The sequence below is a fragment of the Pinus tabuliformis genome, chromosome J (genome assembly GCF_031772625.1).
Source record: "Pinus tabuliformis cultivar Carrire ecotype Pingquan chromosome J, CPIR1, whole genome shotgun sequence".
In the NCBI taxonomy this organism is placed as follows: domain Eukaryota; kingdom Viridiplantae; phylum Streptophyta; class Pinopsida; order Pinales; family Pinaceae; genus Pinus; species Pinus tabuliformis.
The window spans coordinates 85,465,227-85,490,306 of record NC_142295.1 but is presented as its reverse complement, the minus strand read 5'-3'; positions in this window follow the sequence as shown (position 1 = coordinate 85,490,306).

Sequence of the window (25,080 nt, the reverse complement as noted above, 5' to 3'; positions counted from 1 at the left end):
ATTTTTATTTTATTTTTCCTTAGTTACCTCGGCCAGTGCGTTTAATCTGCTGACAGTCGCGTCAACCAAAGCGAATTGTTGAGGGACAGTCATGCCGATGCCTGTAAGTGAAGATTAGGGCATGACCCCAATCTTGGCCAATGTGTTCTGCTCTTGTGTTTTGACCTCGTGAGCCTTTTTTATTGTTTTCTCCCTGATTAGAAAGCTACTCTTCATTTGGTTTTGCTTTCTTGTTGGCTTGTCATATTTCTATTTGATTGATTGAGTCATTGAGTGGCCAGCGACACTAGGGCATCTAGTTGGTTGCCCATTCAGTAGCTTGTGGACTCATTAAGTCAGGTTGTGGGTGTTCTTGCTCCTTGAATTTGTTTTTTTGGTCCTTTTTACAACTTTGACCTCTTTTTTACACAAGTTTGAAAAAGTTTCGTTTACTAGCTTGAACGTTTCTTTCTGTCATAGATTACATTGTTGATCTTGTGTTTGGTAAAGTCGACGTTTTATTGATCTGAATGAATTTCCCTTTTCATGTTTTCATCTACTTGAAGAGCTCATTGTCTCGAAAAAATTTTCATCGAAAGATTGTATGCGAAAAATTTGTTTCGTTGTTTCATGAGAAAGTATGAAATTCTAGCTTGTTGCATTATTATGTTATGATAATTTTCATCTCTTAAAAGACTAGAATTGCATCAGCATTTGAGAAAGAAAGAGAAATTTCTTCAATTTCAAAGGACTAATAGATAAGTGCTTGTCAAGAAATTAGGAATTGGAATGCATTTTTCATTAGTTTATTTTTTGAAAAAGTGAAGTAGTGAAATATCATTTCATTTTCAGTTGCTTGATTGTTTGCATTTGATTGAGTAGTTTCTACCCTCTCTAGTGTAGGCATTTCATCGAATTGAAAGGGTCTTGTCCCATTTAGTTGCATTTTAGGTTTTTTGAGTAGCATCGCTAAGACCTGAAAATTGAAACTTAACTCAAGATCAACTCTAAAATGAATTCAATTAACCTAAGGCGCATTTGACATTAACAACCATATCTAGAAGGTCTAGGCTAGAGACGTGTTCTAGCATCTTTAAACCTAGCAGTTGTTGTTAGCTGTGGACTTAGACAATGCTAGCATAGATTTGTGCTCCCCGCACCATCGAGTATATAATGGGAGACCCCACTAGGTTGCAATCCTTTTATCCTTAGGAAGCCGAGTTGGCCAACTTGCGAACATGATACACCAAACACAACATTCGGGGAGATTTCCTGCTCGTACTTCTTGGTTCGCCAAGAGGTATTCTGTAGTTCATGGTTGCCTGGTAATCTTGTTTACCTAGATCATCTAGAGTAGTCATTTGATCTTTTTTACTCACTAAATTTAAAAGATCATTCGAGCACTTGTCCTTCCGAGCTCGTTTCCAATCGAAAGTGATAGAGTCATCTTTGTTTCTTTCTCGACTCTTAAAAAATGAAAGAACATCCATCTTTTATGCGTCTTAATAATTGATTTCCCATGATCTAGAACATTCTGTTAGTCTTTTTGACCAAATCGTGAGTTCCCTTAAAAGGAAATTTTAAAGCCTTGAAGTTATTTGTTTTGTCGACTAAGACAAGGTCATCATGGCTTAACCATCTAGTTCACCCAATTCCTCTTCCTCTCCTCTGTCTGAAAGATTGTCTGAGGAGCCATTTCCTAAGTTATTAGAGTTACTTGAGGACCAAAATGTTGAACTCACAATTGTTTTGAGTGTTAAACCATTGTCATCTCGTCCTCTTCCTACTTTTGATTGAGGGTCATCTACTGATCTTGGCCCAAAATCTCTGGACAATCCTGTTCGAACTCCAGAGAACTCACTGACCACTGATGGTCAGCTTTGACTGGTTATCTATCCTCTGAACCCTCTGTTTGATGTTGTTGAGATATCACCGCAGCGTCCTTACAGTCTGTACGACCAGCCAGGTGTTCCTTTGGAACTATCCCCCAGTACATGTTTGGCCATTCGTCGTCAGTTTTTTTCAAACATGGAACTCAAAGGCGATGCTCCAGTCACATCTTCGGATGAGTCTGAAGTTTCTACTCCACACACCATTTGTAGGAATTTACTGGGTAAGTTCCTTAGATAGAACACCAAAGGACACCGCTCACACACAGATCGCAGATCAATACACCAGTAGTTTGACGTGGTTAAAACCCTCAAAGAGGGAAACAGTCCACGACCCGAGCCAACGCGACCACTTCAGGCAATTTATTAATAAAAGAATGAAATTTTACATAAGATTCTCTCATGAACAGTTAACCTACAAATGACCCTCCATGCTCTTTAAATAAAGATCATGGACCAATCAGGTGTTAAGCCACGAATCAAGTGTCGGTAATACTGAGGAGAGAATGAACTGTCAGATCACTACATATCGCGACCATGGGATTGTAAGTTACAAAATGTACATAGTAAAGAAACACACTTTACCTAACTCTATACTAGACCAAGTTATACTTAACTATTTCCTATGTGTCAGAATATCCTAACATCCCCCCTTAAGAACAACTTCGGATAGGATTGAAGGATTTACAAATATGACACAATAGGAGAAGGAAGGAGGCACTAGAGCCTATCCCCCCTTAGTGACAACTTCCTGAACTCCAACCTTAAATTGAAGTTTAGTGAACTTCACCTTTGTGAGAGCCTTTGTAAAGATGTCTGCAACTTGATCATCTGTTGAACAATATTTCACTTCAAGAACATGGTCGTGGATGAGCTTTCTGATGAAGTGAATGTGCAGTTCAATGTGTTTGCTGCGCTGATGTTGGACTGGATCTTTGCATAGTTGAATGGCACTTTGATTATCACACCAAAGTGTAGTCGGATGTTGCTGCTGAAAGCCAAACTCTGACAGGATCTGACGAAGCCACAAGGCTTCCTTACTAGCTTCTACGGCACCACGATACTCTGCTTCTGCTGAAAAAAGATAAATGGCACCTTGTTTCTTGCAAGCCCATGTAATAGGTCTTGAACGAAGAGTGAACACATAACCTGCAGTAGACTTCCAATCATCAGGGTCACCAGCCCAATCGGAATCAGTGAAACCAACCAATAGAGGAGCTACTTCGACACTGTAATGAATCCCAAACTGAAATGTACCTCGAACATAACGAAGTATTCTTTTAGCTGCTTTCCAATGACTTTCATGTGGGTTTTGCATAAACCGAGCAACAACGCCAACAACAAAGGAAAGGTCAGGACGAGTATGGGTTAGATACAAAATTTTTCCTACAAGTTGACGGTATAAGGTAGCATCAACTTCAGGAGAAGTACAAGTGACTGAAAGTTTGACTCCAGACTAAAAGGGAGAAGGGGCTGGCTTACAGTCTTCCATGTGAAAATGGCGTAGAATATCACAGGCATACTTGGACTGGGAAAGGGAAATACCTTCCTTGGATTGCAAGACTTGAAGACAAAGAAAATAATGTAAGTGTCCTAAGTCTGTCATTTCAAACTTCCTTTTAAGGCTAGACTTCACATGGTTTATAAGGTTGGGATCACTACTAGTCCAGATAAGATCAACAACATAAAGAACAAGAATGATAAGAGACTTGCCCACTTTCTTGGTGTAGACAGTATTGTCAGAATGACACCTAGAAAAGCCATTTTCTAAAAGAAAGTTATCCATTTTGTCATACCAAGCTCGAGGAGCTTGCTTGAGACCATAAAGGGATTTCTTGAGCCTACATACAAGGCTGGAGTCTGTTTGTATAAAGCCAATAGGTTGGTCCATATAGATTTCTTCATGCAAGTCCCCATGCAAGAAGGCAGATTTAACATCCATCTGATGGACTTCCCATTTGAAAGAGGTAGCAAGGGAAAGAACAAGGCAGATAGAGTTCGTTTTGGTAACAGGGGAGAAGGTTTCAGTGTAGTCAATGCCTTCAACTTGTGAAAAACCCTTAGCAACAAGACGAGCTTAATGTTTATCAACTTTCCCATTTGGTCCATACTTGGTTCCGTAAACCCATTTGCATCTAACAAGTTTTCGTCCCTTTGGTAGAGGAACAAGATCCCATGTATCATTTGCCAATAATGAATGATATTCTTCATTCATAGCTGTTTCCCAATCCGGATGGCCTGAAGCTTCTGCAAAGGTGTCAGGATCATAATTCACTGAAGCTTGAGCCAGTAAAGAAGAGGCTCTTTCAAACTGAGAACGTGTACGTCGTTGATCTGTAGGATCACCGGCAAGATCACCTGCTACATCCCGAGTAGCACGGACCCATTTTGGAAGTTGAGGAGCTAAAGGAGGATCCTGAGAAGGTGGGGGAGGATTTTCATCCTCGCTTTCATCATCTGAAGAAGAAATATTTTCAAAGGTAGAAGAGATAGGGAGAGGTGTCACATCCGCCGAACTAGGCTCGTAAGCCGATATATTTTCAGCAAACTTTACATCTCTTCTAATGATAACATTTTTGGACTTAAGTGGAATAAGTCTATATCCTTTGACATCTTCAGAATATCCAACAAAAATACATTTTTCACTCTTAGGTTCTAAAGCTTTATGTTTCTCATCTGGAATATGGGCCCATGCTTCACTTCCAAAAACACGAAAGTGACTTACATCTGGTTTAATTGAGATCCATGCTTCTTTTGGAGTGATATTCTTTAAAACCTTAGTAGGAGTGCAATTTATTATGTAATTTGCACAGTTAATTGTTTCTACCCAATAATTAAGACTAATTCCTTTAGATTGAAGCATACAATTAGCCATTTCCTTTAAGGTGCGATTCTTCCTTTCAGCTACACCATTTTTTCTGTGGAGTATATGGAACATTATGTTGCATTTGAATTCCATTCTCAGTGCAAAAGTTGATGAATTTTTTGTTAACATATTCTCTGCCATTATTAGATCTTAGCTTAAGAATTTGATGTTCAGATTGTTTTTCAACAAAGGCCTTAAAGGCCAAGAACATGTTAAATACTTCACTCTTGAGTTTTAAGAAGTATACCCAAGTGCGTCTGGAGAAATCATCAATGAAAGTTAAGAAATACTTGTAGCCAGAGAATGAAACAACTGGAAGTGGACCACATAAATCACTATGCACAAGTTGTAAAGGGGCTGAGGCATGCCAAGAGGCACGTTTTTCAAAACTATCCCGATGATTTTTTCCGAGCACACATCCGGAACAAACACCATCTCTGCAAGATAACATTGGAAGACCTGTCACCATATTTTTTTTACATAGATTCTGAAGGGAGCGATAGTTTAAGTGACCAAATTGCTCATGCCAAAGTTTGCTCACTTCATCATTATGAGCAACAAATACCGAGGGAAGATTTCATGACCCAAAGTTGTGGACCTTATACAACCTTGTAGAATCATCAGCAATGTCAGTAGCTAAAATCTGTCTAGCATCTCTTAGGTCCTTAATTACAACATCATGAGGTGAAAATTCAACGATTTTACCTTCACCTGAATGAGTTATCTGATATACAGATAGAAGGTTGCAGGATAAGGTTGGAACACATAATACATCATTAAATTGACCATTGTCTATATGAACAGTTCCAATCCCTACAACGCTAAGAGATCTATCATCACCAACATATATATTTTTGGTGTTACAATCATTTAAATAAGAAAACATGGCTTTGTTTTTGGCCATGTGATAAGAAGCTCCAGAATCAATGAGCCACTCATGAGAATGAGAAGAAGAAGATACATTTAGTGCATATCCAAACCGAGATGCTTGACAACCACATGCAGAAAGTGCCATTCCTGAAGATGAAGTTGAAGTTGAAGAGTGCTCCAAATGGATATTATGCTTCTTCATTGCTGCTTCCAAGGCTTCCATCTTTTTAAAGCATTTGGATTCTAAGTGGCCATCTCGATTACAAAAGTTGCAATGTCTATTAGCCTTCTTCCCTTTGTTTTTATTTATCTTATCATTTTGTTGAAATGATTTTTCATTTTTAGGCTGAAATTGCTTAGGACCCTTGTTTGGTTTAGGACCATTCCTTTTATGATACAACTTCTTAGGATTCTTTGAATTTGGTTGTTGCTGGGAAGCTAACGCTTTCTTAGAATATTTTCCAAGATGAAGAAGACCAAGGTGTAAGAGTTTTTCTTGTTCTCTTATTAAAGAATCACAAAAGGAATCAAAGGAAGGGGACTTGTAGGCTTGTCCTTGAGAAATGAAGGCTTCTCTTGTAGAATGGAAGGTGAAAACAAACACAGAATAGGCTGGTCCCAACTTAGTAAGCATGGAGTAGATAAGGCTACTATCTTCTTTCTTAACCTTAACACCTTCCAAGAGAAGTCTAAGGGTCTTGAACTTGGACAAAAAATCTTCAATGCAAGAAAAATTATTGGGGTCCAATGTAAGCAACTCATTTTCAAGTTGATGGGCTTTAAGTTCATTTTTAATTCCAAAAACTTTAGTGATCTGTTTCATTGCTTCTTCAGGAGTATCAAGTTTTGCAATATAGAATCTAAGATCTGGAGAAATAGACATTCCTATCAACCCTCGTGCTTGATCTTGCCTATTTTCCCATTTAGCTACCTTATCTTCATCTTGCAGTTTGGTTTCTTGGCCTGAGGCTATTCTGTAGAGACCTTTACTTCTAAGTAAATCCATAATGTAGGACCACCATTGGAAGTAGTTGGTGCTGTCAAGAATAACTTGGCATGGACTTTCCATTTTAACAGAAACTGAAGCTATAGATGCTAAAACAAAGTGTTCCAATGGAAAGATCTCGAAAAATTAGGCTGTTAAAAAAAAACGGCTCTGAAAACGGCTTCCGGATGAAGAAGTTATGGCTTTTTGAAGAAAATTTGATGAAGATGTCGACGAAGTGTGGAAATGTGCGGAAATGAAAAATCCGCCCCCACAAAAAGGAGACTTGAACTCAAGACCTCTACTCTCATAAATTAGCTTTGGACCAAGTGAGCTAAACAAAAAGTTTGAGAGAGAGAGAGGGGGGGGGGGGGGGGTTGAAGCTTTGGGTTGCGTGCTTGCTTTGAGAAAGCTCTTTTTCCCTATAAAACAAAAAACACAAAACCCAACACGGACATACAAAAAAAAATGAACCTTGTGGCTCGAAGTTAGCTTTAGCCGAAAACTAAATATTTTCCTCAATGTTTCTGATTTTCCGAGATCACACTAAGGCGCAGCGGAAAAGAGCATACGCATGAGAAAAATCCTTCCTCTCTGTTTCCGATTTGCCCAGATCGCACAGAGTCGTGGGGCAAAGAGCATACGGAGAAATGAAAGGTACAGATCCGGTAATAAAAAAGAACAAAAAGCTAAATAAACCGAAACAGAAATAAACAGAGAGAAAATAACTGTAAACTGCAAATAAACACTATATACCTCCAGATCTTAAAAATGACGTAGCTAGGGCTACCGGAAACCTTTTCGTGTGAAACAAAAGGGGTTCCTCACTGGAACAGATGCTCACAACACAATAGAGCAGTCCTCTTGGCCCGAAAGTAGTCAGAAATAGTAGATCTAGGAAATGACAGTCGGATGCAGTTCTACTGGCTTCAGATTTGGATCACCAATGGACGCGGCCCTCAAATAGCTCTGATACCATGTAGGAATTTACAGGGTAAGTTCCTTAGACAGAACACCCAAGGACACCGCTCACACACAAATCACAGATTAATACACCAATATTTTGACGTGGTTAAAACCCTCAAAGAGGGAAACAGCCCACGGCATGAGCCAACGCGACCACTTCAGGCAATTTATTAATAAAAGAATGAAATTTTACATAAGCTTCTCTCATGAACAGTTAACCTACAAATGACCCTCCATGCTTTTTAAATAGAGATCATGGACCAATTGGGTGTTCAGCCACAAATCAAGTGTCGGTAATACCGAGGAGAGAATGAACCGTCAGATCACTATATATCGCGACCGTCAGATTGTAAGTTACAAAATGTACATAGTAAAGAAACACACATTACCTAACTCTATACTAGACCAAGTTATACTTAACTATTTCCTATGTGTCAGAATATCTTAACACCATTGAGGTGGGAGAATTGCAATTGTAGTTTTCTCCCGAGGGTTTCCCTTATTCAGAAGGTATTCCCGCTAGTTTGCCACTCGGATATGTGTCTTTGGGGCACTTAGTTTCAGGTACACCTAGTGCCTCATCACTCTACCATAATTCTTTATGGGTGTCAAGTGTTAGGCCTACGTCAAGTCCGTTCGTCATAAACATGACTTCCCAATAGGTTGTTACTTCAGTCCCGATGCAACCCACAGTTCTGAATACTCTTGTATCATCGATCCCAGTTACACATCAGTCACAACCGGTAGTTTCAAAGATTGTCTCTGTCAATTCTTCTGTCCCATTATTCAATGGCCAGATTGTGCCACCACGTGGGGGGCAGAACCTAAATGTCTCCATAGTGTCAGGTGCCACTAATGTGAGTGGCTCACATGCTTGGTATAAACCAACCCCTTTCTAGTATTGTTTATAACCCTACTGACCCTACTGGATCAAACAATGTTCAGTACCAAGAGGTTCAGAATCCCGTTGGTTCATCTTGATCGAGCAATGTTCAGTATCAGCAGCCCTATGGGGCTTAGGTCTAATACCAAAATCCTTACGTTCCATATGGTTCTCAAGGATTGGTTAATCAACCTTACACCCTCCAATCTAGGCAGTACGTCGAGCCTGACTATGACTAGATTCAGTTCAGTAATTTCTTAGGAACTATTCAGGTACCCTTGCAATAACAAGGACAACCTTTACAACAACCAGGGAAGCCTTTACTACTGCAAGGGAAACCTTTGTTGCAGCAAGGGCTCTCCACGCAACACCAAGGGAAAATTATCTCGCAGAAAGGTATCCTGCAACAACCGCAAGGCCAATCCTTTCAGTAGTTGTAGCAAGCCGTGCAGCAGCAGATGCAATATGATCAGCATACCTCTCAACCCATACCCTCATAGGGCCAACCTTTGCAACCCCAGGGGAAATTTTTGTAACTGCAAGGTCAACCCTTGCAACGGCAAAACTAACCAGGGCAGCAGCAACCCTTGTATACATATCAACAAGGTCAACCCTTGCAGGGGCAGGGTCAAGGTCAAGTCCTGCAGAAGCAGGCCCAGACTCCTCTTGTCCTCGGTCAACAAGTTCAAAATCCTGCCAACAAAGGGAACCAAGTACAAAGTCCCTATGTCCAAGGGCAACAAGTGTATCAACCTTATGCCCAGGGACTGCAGGTCCAAAATCCTCTTGTTCAAGGACAATAGGTTCATCAGCCATATGTTCAAGGACAACAGGTCCCATATCCATATGTCCAAGGTCAACAAGCTCAAGAACCTTTTAACCCATATGTTTCCTATCAGCAATCTATGCCTAGACAGTTTCAAGGTATTCAAGGTCAGAATCCTCCTTATGGTCAAGGTAATCTGTAATGGGGGTAGCCTCAAATCCCATATGGCCAGAATCACCCACTGTGGGCCAAAATCCTTACCAGCAAGGATGGGCTCCTCCCTATGGGCCCACTTATCGACCTCCCATGCCTTTTAACACTCAATTACCTTTCTTGGCTACACTTGAGTTGCCAGATGTATCGCACCTTACGAATGATCCGATCCTTCATTCACCGTACTAGCCTCCAGTGTCGTCCAAGATACCAAGTGATTGCCCAAAGTTCGATGGAAAAGCTAAAGAAGATCCTCAGGCCCATGTGATGACATATCACCTCTGGTGCTCGTCGAACTCGTACGTGGATGATTCCATTCGTCTTCGTCTTTTCCAACGAACCCTCATGGGTGCTGCAGTGAAATGGTACATCGAGCTACCTCGAAGTACTTTCCATGACTTCAATTCGTTAGCCATGGCTTTCCTCACACATTTTCAGCTACCGGTTCACTATGAAACTGGCACCTATTTTCTCACATTGCTTAAGCAAGACACTGCGACACACATCTCTGATCATATCCATGAATGGAGACATAGACGTTGCCTGATCAAATTCGAGATAGCTGATCAATTGCTCACTGAATGGTTTACCAAATCATTCGTAGCCCCAATTTCTCGCGATATAGCTATGGGTGGATGTGTCACTGAAGAGCAAGCCATTTCTCGTGCCCAGTACTTGGATATGGTTTACTCTCAATCTGGAACTTTATACAAGTTGTTACCCAATGCTCCGTGGCCATCATTTGATCCCGTAGCATCAAAGTCACTATTTGTTCCTCCCGTTGATGGAGTTATTGGTTCAGTATCCCAGATCCCTGCTAAAACTTCTTCCAAACAGAAGTCGGTTTCGAATGCTGCTCCTAGTAGTTCATCTTAGAATATTCCTGGCCTTGGTAAACCCTCGGAGGTCCATGCTATTCAGTCTACTGCAGTAGTCAAATCATCGAAAGGAAAAAAGAAAGGCAAAGGAAAAGCTAAAGCCGATGCCTCAAAATAGGGTCCTCCCAAATCGTCTGCTAGTGAATCTTTGCAACAGAAACCTAAGTATCCCTGCCTCATTTGTGAGGAGGATCACTACACTAAGGATTTTCCTCGATGATCTGAAGTTAGTCACCTGCTCAAAGGGATCCCTGTTGTCCTTAAAGAGCCATTTCCATCTCAGCATACCCAAATGATAGACCAACCCTAATTTGCTTCCTCTGGATCTCAAGTTTTCATGATGAGCACACCCATTAATGTGGCCACCTGATTGAAATATTATCAAACTCCATCTCCAGCAGCTGGGAATGAAAAAGAAGTTGCATCTTCTTCTTCTACGCTGATTTCTGGCCCTCTACAAATCGAGCGCCCTAACCCTGATTCCGCTACGCAAACACCCTATCGAGGCATGCTACGAAGATCCTCATATAATCCCAATGCCTGAGCTACTCAACACTACAATATTTTTGAGGTTTTGGCTTAGGATCCGTCAGCCATCTCAGCTCTTGAGGTACTCTAAAGCTTCCCATCGCAGTGGAAATCTTTTCTGTTAGCTATCGGGGGCATCGATCCTGCCGATTCTAATTTGATATGTTTTGATCTAGAGAACCATGTTCCACGGCTCCCTCATCATATTTCCTTTCTTATTCGGGTAATCATTAACGAGAAGACCATCCACCGCACTGTCATCGATGAAGGTGATTCCACCTGCATCATGTCAACTGCATGTTAGAAGGCTATTGGTTTCCCTGCACTGAACCAGTCTTTGAACACTTTGGAAGCTTTCGATGGGTGCAATTCATGACCCTTCGGTGTCTTACCTAACCTTGCCATCACCCTGGAAGGCAAGACAGTGCAAGTCGAAGTAGAGATTGTTGACGCCAATCTCAATTATAATCTTCTACTCGACTGAAGTTGGACTCATGCCATGCATGTTGTGGCCTCCTCTTTGTTTCACGTAATCTGTTTTCCCCATCAAGGGAAGATTATCACCAATGATCATCTGTCTTTCTTTGCCTCTTCCTCCTTGGATGGAAATGTTCCGTACATCAAGCACTATGGTGCTCCGTATGAGAGTGCGGGGACGGGTCTCTTAAAATATTCTGCCTTAATGGGAATTTTTCCACTTCCACCTCCTCATGTTGCCTCTTTCAACATGGTCTCAGTCAAATCTGATCCCTGGGTCATACTTGTGCTAGATCTTGTTGATACTTGGGGCGAGGTTATGCCACTTAGTCTCGCCGAAGTCAATTACGTGGAAACTGTTTCGGCTTCAAACTCCACATCCTCTGATTCTCAAATGTCAAAGAACTCTCTCGATATGTACTCTCAATCCCCCTGGCTTGGAACTTTGGAATCATCCGATCCCTTAACTGAGACCTTCCTTGCCGATGAAGGTATCATGGAAATCATGTCTCTTGAGGAACTTCCATGGATCGATGCTCATCATCACTCCTCATTCTTGCCTCGCCTGGTGGTTATGTCTACCACTTTCAAAGAGTCCTCTTCTCTATTTCCGCCACCGACCATTACTCATGAAGTATGGTCGAAAGGAAATTTGGGTAATATTACCCAAACGATGCTGATTGACATTTATATCAAACCTGATGTCGTTGAACATGTTCATATTGGGGCATCTTGTTCTCTGGATGAGATCAAGACATATATTCGTCTATTTTATGAATTCCATGATGTGTTTGCATGATCTTACGAAGAAATTCCTGGCATCGATCCTAGCATTGTGGTGTGTGAAATACCAACGTATCCACATGCGAAGCCTGTTCGTCAACAGCTTCGCCTGGTGCACCATAGGAAGGCGTTGCTATTAAGGGTGAAGTTGAAAAGCTTCTCAAATATGGGTTCATTTATCCCACTCCTCTTATGATCTGAAAATGGGGCACTAAAGGCTTCTTTTCAAGCTTACAAGAACCTCTTCCACTTCCAAAGCTTAAATATTTCCAAGATCTAGTGATTAACCAATTGCGAAATTATTAATGTGCTTGAAAATAAGGTGTATGCTGGTGTTTATTTTTGACTATTTATGTGCTTTAAAATTATGTTTTTTATGCTGATATAACATACATATAATAGTAAAATATTACAGCAAATAACAAACACATAAGACAACAAGTTTAATATGGAGTTCACCCAAAACTCTTGGGCTACGTCTCCTTGAGCTGTAGTCAACTTGACGAGGTTCTATGGGATTATGGTATAAGTCCTTTTACAAGCTCCACGCTCAACTCCACTGGTTTACACAGAACACAATGGGCTTAGAACACCATCACATCCCTGGCTCTAAAGCTCTCAGGCTTTCTGGCTCTTGGCTCTTGCTCTGGCTTTGGCTCTCGGCTCTGGCTTTGGCTCTGGCTCTTGACTCTGGCTCTTGGCTTTGGCTCTGGCTCTTGACTCTGGCTCTTGGCTCTGGCTCTTGGCTCTAGCTTTGGCTTTGGCTCTGGCTCTTGGCTCTAGCTCTAGCTCTTCAGCTCTGGCTCTGGCTCTGTGAGCTTTCAACAGTCTGCTTGACCTCCAAGCGTCTGTCTCGACAACTCTCAGCTCTCTGGGTTTTCCACTTGACCTCCAAGCGACTCCAGGACTCCCTCAGCTACTCTACGCTGCCTGTGATTATTGCTCCCTTGTGCTCTATGGCTTATTTGAGGCATTTTTCTCGCTCTCCAGTTTCCCTAGCCATTTCTCTGCGTGTTATCATCCCTCTGTGGCCCTGCGGCTTCTTTGCGCGTTGTCTATTCGACTGGCCATCTGGCTCTGCAGCTTTGTGGCTTCAAATGCATCATTTTCTGCCAAAAATGCCCGCTTGCAGCGTGGCACAGTGATCAGGGGCCATTATAGAGGATTCAGGGCCTTCCCTAAGGCGAAAGCTCGAAAATGGAGAAAAATCCAATATATAGAGATTTTTCCGAAAATACACTATCGGGCGTGCATTCCGGACATGAAATTTCATTAAATCGCCCCAATAAACCCTATCAGGTCCATCATTAGTTGCAATATTACTATCGCATCATCCCATGGCCAAAATCTTGTTGGAAATAATACTGAGAGGGGGGGTGAATCAGTATTATCAGATCAATCAAACTTTTTCAATGCTCAGAAACATATACGCTACTTCAGTTAGGTGAACCAGCGTGTACACGCTACTATGACTAAACAAAACAACGTATAAGAAGAAAACTCATAATTTAGTTAGCTTATTCTTCAGTTAAGTTCATCAGGACATTATTCACCACATTAATAGTAAACAGGTGCAGTATGACAGAATAGATCAAAAGCCACACACATGAACACCAAGATGTAAGGTGGAAACCCAATGTGGGTGAAAACCACCTGCTGCAAGTTGTCTCTATCTTTCTTTAATATGAAACTTCAGTTTACAATCTTTTGTACTGGTGCAGCCTTATACCAGTACGCAGGCTACAACCTGCAGAAGGCTACAACCTTCTCTCGATCTCCAAACTTCCTTGGAAGGGAGCTCCAACCCCCTTTGCTCTTGTACTAGCCAAGATACTAGTACGTAGGTGCTGACCTACAATCTTCTTTCCTTCAGGTACCACCTTTCATACATTTTCAGACTAGATATTCCTGAAGCACAACATTACAATCTGTAGACCCCAATTCATTCAATTTTCACAACAGATCATTGAAGCATAAAACAACCAAACTTTGAATCACTGAACCACTGAACCCTGTCAATCACCAGTTACCAGAACACAGAGTAGACTACAGAACTCTGCAATAACAGTCAGACCCCACTGTAAACCCAAAAACAAGCTTCAAAAGATATACGCTACTTCAATGAGCAAAACCCGCGTATACACGCGCTTTTGCCGAAGCCAACCTGCGTACAGATCTAAAAATAAATTTTCTCAATTTGCAGCTGTACCAGACATCAGTTAGACCCAGAACATAACATTGCGACAATATGCAGATCTAGAAATACGCATAATCACCCATATCATGATAGTGCATTTCAAACCATTAGATTCCGATCCATCCTTAGATCTAGTCTTCCATCAACCGATGTGATCTCTCCTTGGCTTAGATCAAGCAACCCAGCACCTGCATATCAGATCTCTTTCTCTCTTAGATATTCAAGCCTTGTCGAAAGATGTATTTGCCTAATGATCTTCTTCTCCTTATATAGCCTTAGGCCTTGCTCAATACCAAGAGCCAAAACCATAGTAACACAATACCATCAACTTCAAAACTAGGGATCGACACGCCCGTCGAGACACAATGGTCCGAAATCATAGGCACAACTTCCAAGGACTAACCACCATGGACCAAAGGTACTTTTCCACATACACGCGCTTTTTCTGAATCCAACTAGCGTGTACACGCGACTTGAGCTTAACGAACCTGCGTATATGAACTTCCTTGGCATGCTGTACTAAGATCTGTCTTCTGATTAAGTTGCCATCACCTGTACCAACCTCTGAGTGAGTTGCCATCAAGGACAATACTTGAATCATAATGCCAACAATCTCCCCCTTTGGACTTGATGGCAACCACCACACCAAGTCACTCTCCCCCTTTGACATCAAGGGCAAAGGGCTGTGCTCCCCCTGAGGACATGCTGATACCTCTGCTTCCCCCTGAAAGTAGGCCAGATCTGCAAAAGATGTTCTTCAACAAGAACCAAGACTTATACACCATAAGGGACCTTCCTATCACCAAAAGACTCAATACATACATCCATACTCCCTACCAAGAGGGGACATAACAGAAACAACCAATTATATTACAGCATTCATCCCAGGCATAGTGGGGAAACCAACATAGGCCGTTACATGACCTTGACACCATAAAAGAGACATCACAAGAGAGATACATGACATAGAGACAACAGATCTAGACCAAGACTTATGAAAGTCACCAGCAGCATATGATAAACATCTTTTTAGATCAGCAACCAGGATTTCTTTCTGAGCTCCTTTTCCTGAAATCAACAACCAAAACATCTGAATGCCAACAATGCTTTATGAGACTTTTAAGCTGCTCCCCCTGAACCTGTGCCTGCTGCACCCCCTGAAACTGTGCCTGAAGAATTCTGACATACCCATTGCTGTTCAGAACTCCAGAGTTTGCCCTTGCTGTTCAGAACTTCATATACGCGATTTCTCCTGCATGAAACAGCGTATGTACGCGGATATAATCCTGCAACAAGCGTACACCTTACACGCGACTTTCCCAGCATAAATCCGCGTGTATACGCGTATATACCTTACGTAACTTGCGTATACCAACTTTTCTGTAGAACAAACAAGCTTCAACAGCAGGATGAAGCATCAACTACTCCCAGCTTTTGTCTGAGATATTCAAAAGTTTCCCTGGGCAGTGGTTTTGTGAGAATATCAGCAACTTGTTCCTTAGAAGGAACATACTCCAACTTGACCTTCTGCTCAAGCACTTGTTCCCGAAGAAAATGGTACTTGATTGGTATGTGCTTGGTCTTTGAGTGCATGACTGGATTCTTTGAAATGCTGATTGCACTTGTATTATCACATAAGATAGAGACTGGTGGAGTGCAAGTGATTTGAAAGTCCTGCAAGGTCTGCATCATCCAAAGAAGTTGTGTGCAACAAGATGCTGCAGCCACATATTCTGCTTCAGCTGTAGATAAGGCAATCGAACTCTGTTTCTTGCTGAACCAAGATACTAATCTGGAACCCATGAAGAAAGCACCACCACTTGTGCTTTTCCTATCATCCACACTTCCAGCCCAATCTGCATCTGTGTAAGCATGAAGAGTGAGATCTGTATTTCTAGGATACCATAAGCCATAGTTTTGGGTCCCTTGAAGATATTTGAAGATTCTTTTGACTGCCTGAAGATGAGTTTCCTTTGGGTTGGCTTGAAATCTTCCAACCATTCCTACTGCATGTGTAATATCTGGTCGAGTACCTGTCAAATAAAGCAAACTCCCAATCATGGATCTATAAGTGGGTTGGTGAACTGCTGCTGATTCATCATTTGCACTGAGGCTGCATCCTGTAACCATGGGTGTACATACTGGCTTTGACTCTTCCATGCCATACTTCTTCAAGATCTGCTTGAGGTATTTGGTTTGAGACAAGAAGATACCTCCTTCATTTTGTTGGATTTGCAATCCAAGAAAATATGTCAATTCTCCAAGAAGTGACATTTCGAATTCTTTCTGCATAACCAAGGCAAAGTTTTGACTCATAGTCTCTTCATTGCTGCCAAAAATAATATCATCTACATAAACAACAAGAATTAGCAATTTGTTATTTTCAACTTTTATATAGAGATTGCTATCTGCTGATCCTTTTGAAAAGCCTTGTTGGTGAAGATATTTGTCCAACCGATAGTACCAAGCCCTTGGAGCTTGTTTGAGTCCATAGAGTGCCTTTTTCAATCTGCATACAAGGTTTGGATCATTCCCAAGAATGAAGCCATCTGGCTGCTCAATATATACTTCTTCTTCTAAGTCTCCATTCAGGAAGGCTGATTTCACGTCCATTTGAAATACCTTGAAGTTTTGAAAGCTTGAGAGAGCAAGGAACATTCGGATGGCCTCTAGTCTTGCCACAGGAGCAAAGGTCTCTTCAAAATCTATTCCTTCTTGCTGTGCATACCCTTTACAAACAAGTCTGGCCTTGTTTCTAATTACTTCTCCATTTTCATTTAATTTATTCTTGAAGACCCATTTTGTTCCTATTACATTCTTATCTTTTGGTCTAGGAACTAATTCCCAAGTGTTGTTCTTTTCGATTTGCTCAAGTTCTTCATCCATTGCTTTGACCCAACATTCATCTTTGCATGCCTCTTTCACATTTTGTGGTTCAGTGGAGGAGAGTAGTGCCAAGTAGCTTGAAGCTTCTGCAAGTGTCCTTCTTGTTTGTACTCCTGCTTCTTTCTGCCCCACAATCTGAGTTTCTGGATGATTCTTTTGGACATATCTGGATGGAGTCTTCTCTTCTATTCTTGTCTGCTCCTCTGGTTCTTCTTGAGATTCTTCTTCTTCTTGAGGTTCTTCTTCTTCATCATTTCGCCTTTGAGAGTAACCTTCATCTTCTTCAATGTCTTCATGATGAACTTGCCTAGGAATATATCCCTTCTCATCAACCACTATATCAATACTGTCAACAATTCTGCCAAGTCTTTTATTGTAGCACTTGTATGCTTTGCTATGTGGAGAATAACCAAGAAGAATGCCCTCATCTGCTCTAGGTTCAAGTTTGCCAAGTTGCTCATCAGTATTCTTAATATAACATTTGCTCCCAAAGATTTTGAAATGCTTCACGGAAGGAGTTTTACCACTCCAAAGCTCATGAGGTGTTTGAGTGCTGTTTACTCGGACATTTGTTTTGTTAAGAATAATAACAGCAGCATGTGCAGCTTCACCCCAGAAGGTTGCAGGAGTACCTGATTCATCGAGCATAGCACGAGCCATTTGTTGGATAGTTCTGTTCATTCTTTCCACAACCCCATTTTGCTGAGGAGTTCTAGCTGTAGAGAATTCTCTTCTTATCCCATGTTCATCGCAGAAATCGAAAAATTCATTTGATGTGAACTCCCCACCTCTGTCAGATCTGAGGCACTTAATTTTGTGTCCTGATTCATTTTCAGCCAATGCTTTGAAGGATTTGAATTTTTCGAATGCTTCATCTTTGTGCTTCATAAGCCCTAACCAAACAAACCTTGAGAAATCATCAATGAATAATATCAGATATTCTTCTCCTCGAGGTGTCCTTTTCCTAAATGGACCACATACATCTGTATGGACTAGCTCAAGAGGCAAGCTAGCTGATCCTTCCTTCTCTGGAAAGTTAGTTCTGGTTTGCTTTCCAAACTGACAAGATTTGCATATGGTGTTGTCTGGAATTTTGATATCTGGAAGATCGCGAACTGCCTGATATTTGCATGCTTTCCTTATTTGTGAGAAGCTTAGATGTCCCAACCTTCGATGCCATAACCAGTGCTCTTCATCCTTGCTAAGATAGCATTGTTGTTGTCCTTCTTCAAATATGTACAGATTATTTGGAGTTCTTTTGCCTTTGAGAACTGTTTTACCTGTATCAAGATCACGAACAAGACATCCATTCGATCTGAAAATAACCTCGGTTTTTTGATCACACATCTGGCTGACACTTAGTAGATTATGCTTCAATCCATCAACATACAAAACATTTCCAGCCTTGACCTTTTCTTTCAAAGGAGCAATACCTTTTCCTTTTATAGTTGCAGGAGTATCATTTCCAAAAGAAACTTTCTTTCCCTTTTCTAAAGTAGAATAAGATTCAAGTTTTTCTTTATCACCTGTCATATGTTTCGAACATCCACTGTCAATGTACCATAGATTTTCCTGTCCTTCTGCATAAAAAGCTATCCCACATCTTTCTGTCTGAGGTTCCTTTATTCTCCATTTTTTGGTGCTCGTGGCTTGTTCCTTTTTCTCCTGAAACCTGCTCCTGCATTCAGAGTCTTTATGACCAAAATTATTGCAAATAGAACATTCAACTTCATTTTCAAGAACCGAAAAGTTGTTATAGGTCCTCTTTGTAATCCCTGTCATACTTCTTTGTTTTTGAGCTTCCCTAGTCATGATTGTTTTATATGCAACACATTGAGCTGCTTTGTGACCAAAGTTATGGCAAGAAAAGCATTGTCCATTGAAGAAGCTTCTGCGGTTATTGAATCTACCAGCCAACTGATTGTAATTTCTATTTTCATCTATTCTTGAGCCAAACTGAGAAGATTTTACCTGTGGTTGGTTGTAGCTTTTGTTCACCCTTAAGAAGGATTGTCCCTGATAGTTTCTGTTTGTAATTCGTCCCTGCTTTACCTGATTATCTTCATTGTTCTTCTGCTCATTTCTTCTTGCTGCATCAAGATAACTTTTTGAGGTGGATGCTTGAGAGGTTTCTCCATTATAGCCCAAACCTGTCTTGTTTAGAGGAGACCGCTGCACATTGATAATCTCATCCAAAGTTTCAGATCCTTTGACAAACTTAAGATTAATAGCTTTTGTTTTCTCAATTTCTTTTCTGAGACCAACAATTTCACCTTCTAGTTTTTCAAGATGTTTTTCCTTTTCATCAATTTGAAATTGCAAAGTATCAATGATCACACTCTTTTCTTCTATGCATCTCTTGAGTCTAGTAATTTCATTATAGAGATTATCCACATCTACAGCATCCTCATAATCATCATCTTCAAATGCCATTAACAGCTTATATTTATTACCTTGTTCATCTTCATCACTGTTTGATAAGCCATCACTATCTTCATGGGTGTAGTAGCTTTTCTTATTTGCACTTTGTTTCTTGTTCCATCTAGCAGGTTCTTTTCCTTTATCCTTATAAGGACATTTTGCAGCATAATGACCTACTCTTCCACAAGCAAAGCATTTGAAAGGTAGCTTACCTCTGAACCTTCCAGAACCCCTTTGAAGATTTCTGACAAAATTTGATTCTTCTTCCTCTTCTTCTGGAACATGGCTTGCTTCATAGTAATCTTCTTTTCCTGATGCCTTAAAAGCAGCTTCCCTTCTGTCAGATGGACCTCCCTTTCTCATTTCATAAGCAGTTAGAATTCCATGTAGCTGAGACATAGTGAGAACACGGAGATTTTCTTTTTCTTCTATTGCAGATACTTTAGATTCAAACTTGGGGGATAATGATCTTAGAATCTTTTGAACTACTATAGTCTCTTTTATTTCTTCACCCAAATTTTTCATACAATTAACAATCTCATCTACCCGAAGAAAATAATTAGCCACACTTTCATCATTATACATCTTGAGAGTCTCATATTGAATCCTGAGAGTTTGAAGTTTAGCTTGCTTTACCTGTTCATCTCCTTCATAGCTAGTGATCATTTTGTCCCATATCTCTTTTGCTGATTTGAAGTGCATGACCTTCATGAATTCTGTTTGGGATATACTTCCTAATAGAGTACTGACTGCTTTTGCATTTGTTTCATACTGCTTTTTCTCAGCTGGATCTGTAGGAGTAGCTGAAGGAAAAGCATAGCCTGTTTCTACAATGTTCCAAACTTCTGTACCAAGAGATTGAAGATATGCAGTAACTCTTACCTTCCAATAATTGAAATTTGTCCCATCAAAAATCGGTGGCCTGATTGATGCTTCTTTCTCGTAGTTGCTCATGATGAATGATCTACCTTCAAGCGATCAAGCTTCTCTGAAGGACCTGCTCTGATACCAATTGTTGGAAATAATACTGAGAGGGGGGGTGAATCAGTATTATCAGATCAATCAAACTTTTTCAATGCTCAGAAACATATACGCTACTTCAGTTAGGTGAACCAGCGTGTACACGCTACTATGACTAAACAAAACAGCGTATAAGAAGAAAACTCATAATTTAGTTAGCTTATTCTTCAGTTAAGTTCATCGGACATTATTCACCACATTAATAGTAAACAGGTGCAGTATAACAGAACAGATCAAAAGCCACACACATGAACACCAAGATATAAGGTGGAAACCCAATGTGGGTGAAAACCACCTGCTGCAAGTTGTCTCTATCTTTCTTTAATATGAAACTTCAGTTTACAATCTTTTGTACTGGTGCAGCCTTATACCAGTACGCAGGCTACAACCTGCAGAAGGCTACAACCTTCTCTCGTTCTCCAAACTTCCTTGGAAGGGAGCTCCAACCCCCTTTGCTCTTGTACTAGCCAAGATACTAGTACGTAGGTGCTGACCTACAATCTTCTTTCCTTCAGGTACCACCTTTCATACATTTTCAGACTAGATATTCCTGAAGCACAACATTACAATCTGTAGACCCCAATTCATTCAATTTTCACAACAGATCATTGAAGCATAAAACAACCAAACTTTGAATCACTGAACCACTGAACCCTGTCAATCACCAGTTACCAGAACACAGAGCAGACTACAGAACTCTGCAATAACAGTCAGACCCCACTGTAAACCCAAAAACAAGCTTCAAAAGATATACGCTACTTCAATGAGCAAAACCCGCGTATACACGTGCTTTTGCCGAAGCCAACCTGCGTACAGATCTAAAAATAAATTTTCTCAATTTGCAGCTGTACCAGACATCAGTTAGACCCAGAACATAACATTGCGACAATATGCAGATCTAGAAATACGCATAATCACCCATATCATGATAGTGCATTTCAAACCATTAGATTCCGATCCATCCTTAGATCTAGTCTTCCATCAACCGATGTGATCTCTCCTTGGCTTAGATCAAGCAACCCAGCACCTGCATATCAGATCTCTTTCTCTCTTAGATATTCAAGCCTTGTCGAAAGATGTATTTGCCTAATGATCTTCTTCTCCTTATATAGCCTTAGGCCTTGCTCAATACCACGAGCCAAAACCATAGTAACACAATACCATCAACTTCAAAACTAGGGATCGACACGCCCGTCGAGACACAATGGTCCGAAATCATAGGCACAACTTCCAAGGACTAACCACCATGGACCAAAAGGTACTTTTCCACATACACGCGCTTTTTCTGAATCCAACTAGCGTGTACACGCGACTTGAGCTTAACGAACCTGCGTATATGAACTTCCTTAGCATGCTGTACTAAGATCTGTCTTCTGATTAAGTTGCCATCACCTGTACCAACCTCTGAACACCTGTACCAACCTCTGAGTGAGTTGCCATCAAGGACAATACTTGAATCATAATGCCAACAAATCCCAAATACACGGGATAACACAAAAAATCTGAATTCCCGGATCTCAAAATTTATGCAATCGGGCTTATAATTCCCATCGGGTCCATGCTTTATCGCTTATTGCAATATCTATTGCATCGGCCCTAGCATCAAGGATCGCTGATCAAATCCTGACCGTTGATTTTCTCCTTCATCTGACAGTTGAGATTGCATATCGCTATCGCATATCGTTGTTGCAATGGCCTAGGGGTCTACCCTTTGGTTATGCTAACCGCCGATCCGCCGATTGTCGATATCGCACCTCACGTATCGCATCAGCGGGGGTCTATGTCCCTGTTCCTCCGATCGTCAATCGGCTGATCACTCCGATTGGCGATATCGCAATCGCATTATCGCATGTCACCTTGTTGGAGGTCCCGATATCGGGCGAAGGCCTACCTCCGATTCGATATATCAGAGATCGTTGATCGGGGATCCTTCCACCTTTGCGTTAAGTCTACCCCTTTGCACCTTTGCGATGCGATTTCCTTAAGGAGCCTTTTAGGCCACTTTTAGAAGAAATTCCTCCTTTTCCAAAGGACAAAGGCAAACTTCCTTTTGCGATAACGTTTTCGTTCGAAGTCCATTTTAGCCCATTCAAGTTGCAGTAGATTCAGAATGAAAAGATATCTACAATGGGACTATTTCTAGGAGCATCCTTAGACTTTCACTTTCCTATATGAGGAACACTTTAGACTTAGAAGTCTATCCAAGATCCATTTTGGATCACCTTACAGACTGGGTGTCCATTATTGTCCCAGTGACTACAAAACAAGGCACGATTCGTGTTTGCGTGGAATATCGAGATCTTAATTGTGCCTATCCTAAAGACAACTATCCTACTCTCTTCATTGATAAAATCATTGATGAATGTGCCGGGAGCGAGATCTTCTCCTTTATGGATGGGTTTTTTGGTTATGACCAAATTAATATCACACCGGCCGACCAGGAAAACACAGCCTTTATCTGCCCATGGGGTACATTCGCGTACAAGAAGCTCCCTTTCAGCCTCAAAAATGCTGGAGCCACATTTCAATGGGAGATGTCCTATGCGTTTCATTATATTCGTAACATTATCCAGCCTTACGTGGATGACCTTCCTACCCATTCTCGTAAGCACCAAGACCACCCAGACCATCTTCGACAGATTTTTCTACGCTGCAGACACTATAACATTCGGTTGAATCCACGCAAATGTGTTTTCTGCATGGAATCAAGACGACTCCTCGGCTTCATCATTTCCAAGGATGGTATTCACCTAGAATCGCTCAAAATTGAGGCCATTGTAAATTTACCCCCTCCATCTTCACTACACCAACTCTAGAGTCTGCAAGGAAAGGCCAACTTTCTCCATTGTTTTATACCCAACTATTTCGGGCTAGCCACATGATTTACCTGGTTTCTCAAACAAGGAATGCCCATTTCATGGGACGAGGTGGCCCAAAAATATTTTGATGATCTTAAGGCCGTCCTCATAAATACTCCTCTGTTGCATCCACCGGACTATTATCCAAATTACTTCCTTTACCTAGCTGCAGCCCCTAGCACCATTACTATGGTGTTGGTCCAAGACGACAACGAAGGTAGTGAACATGTTATCTACTACCTTAGTCAGAATCTCCTCAACAATGAAACACGTTATGCATAGGTCAAGAAGTTGGCTTTGGCTGCTGTTCAGGCTGTTCAACGCTTTCAGTACTATATCCTTTTACGTACGACTACAGTGATTTCTGAATGAAACCCTATGACCTATATCCTAACTCGTCAGTTTATGGGGGGCAAGTATTCTAAATGGATCATTATCTTGCAAGAATTCAATTTGGTCTTCACTATGGCCAAATCTAAGAAGTCACTTGTTTTCGTTGAATTTGTTCCCTTCCCTCCAAAGCTCTCCTTGCTAGTGCAGATGAACAACTTCTAGATGAGACCCTTTTCCTGATTAGAACCCTTGATCCATGGTATAGTGATATCATCGTGTATCTCCAAACTTCCACGTTTCGGTCCGCATTGACCAAGGATGATCATCGAAGGATTCGGCATCATTCCTAACCTTACCGTATTATTGGAGATACGTTATACCATGTCGGTGTTGATTCTGTTCTTCGTCGATTCCTCACGATCGAGGAAGCTAAAAGAGCTCTCAATGCTTGCTACTCCAGGGCATGTGGTGGTCATATGTTTGGTTACGCTACTCATAATATCCTTCACGCTGGTTATTTCTGGCAGTCTATCTTCAAAGACTGCATTCTTGCCATCCGCAAGTGTCACGAATGCCAAATTTACCAATGCAAGATGTGTGCCCCACCCACTCCCCTACACCCTGTCATTACCATTGGTCCCTTTGCCAAATGGGGCATCGATTATATGACATGTAGCCCTCGTTCGGCCAGGGGGCATGGCTATATTATCATTGTTGTGGATTATTTCACCAAATGGGCCAAAGTGATTCCTATATATTCTGCAAATGGTAAGATGATGACTCAATTCCTTTTTAACCATGTTATTTCCAGGTTCGACGTACCCCAAGCCATTGTCACCGACCATGGCTCCTATTTTAGAGATTACATGATGACAGAACTGACATCCGCATTGGGCTTGCACCACAAACAAGGTTTTGGCCACCATGCTTCAGCGTACTATTGGGATGCACAAGTCAAATTGGCATCTCATGCTCTTTTCAGCTCTATGGGTCTACCTAACTTCAACCAAAGACGCAACTGGTTTCACAACATTCCAGCTGGTCTATGGTATGGAAGCAACATTGCCGATCGAATGCGAGATTCCTTCATTCAAGTTACCCATTGAACTCCTCCCAAAAACATCACCTCAAGAGGAACGCCCCTTATATTTAGAACGACTGGATGAGACTCGTCGTCTCACTGCCTTTTTCATCGAAGAACAAAAGAAATAGGTAAAATCACATTTCGATCAATCGGTCTCCCCTCGCACTTTCTTTGAAGGTGATTTTGTCCTGTTATATG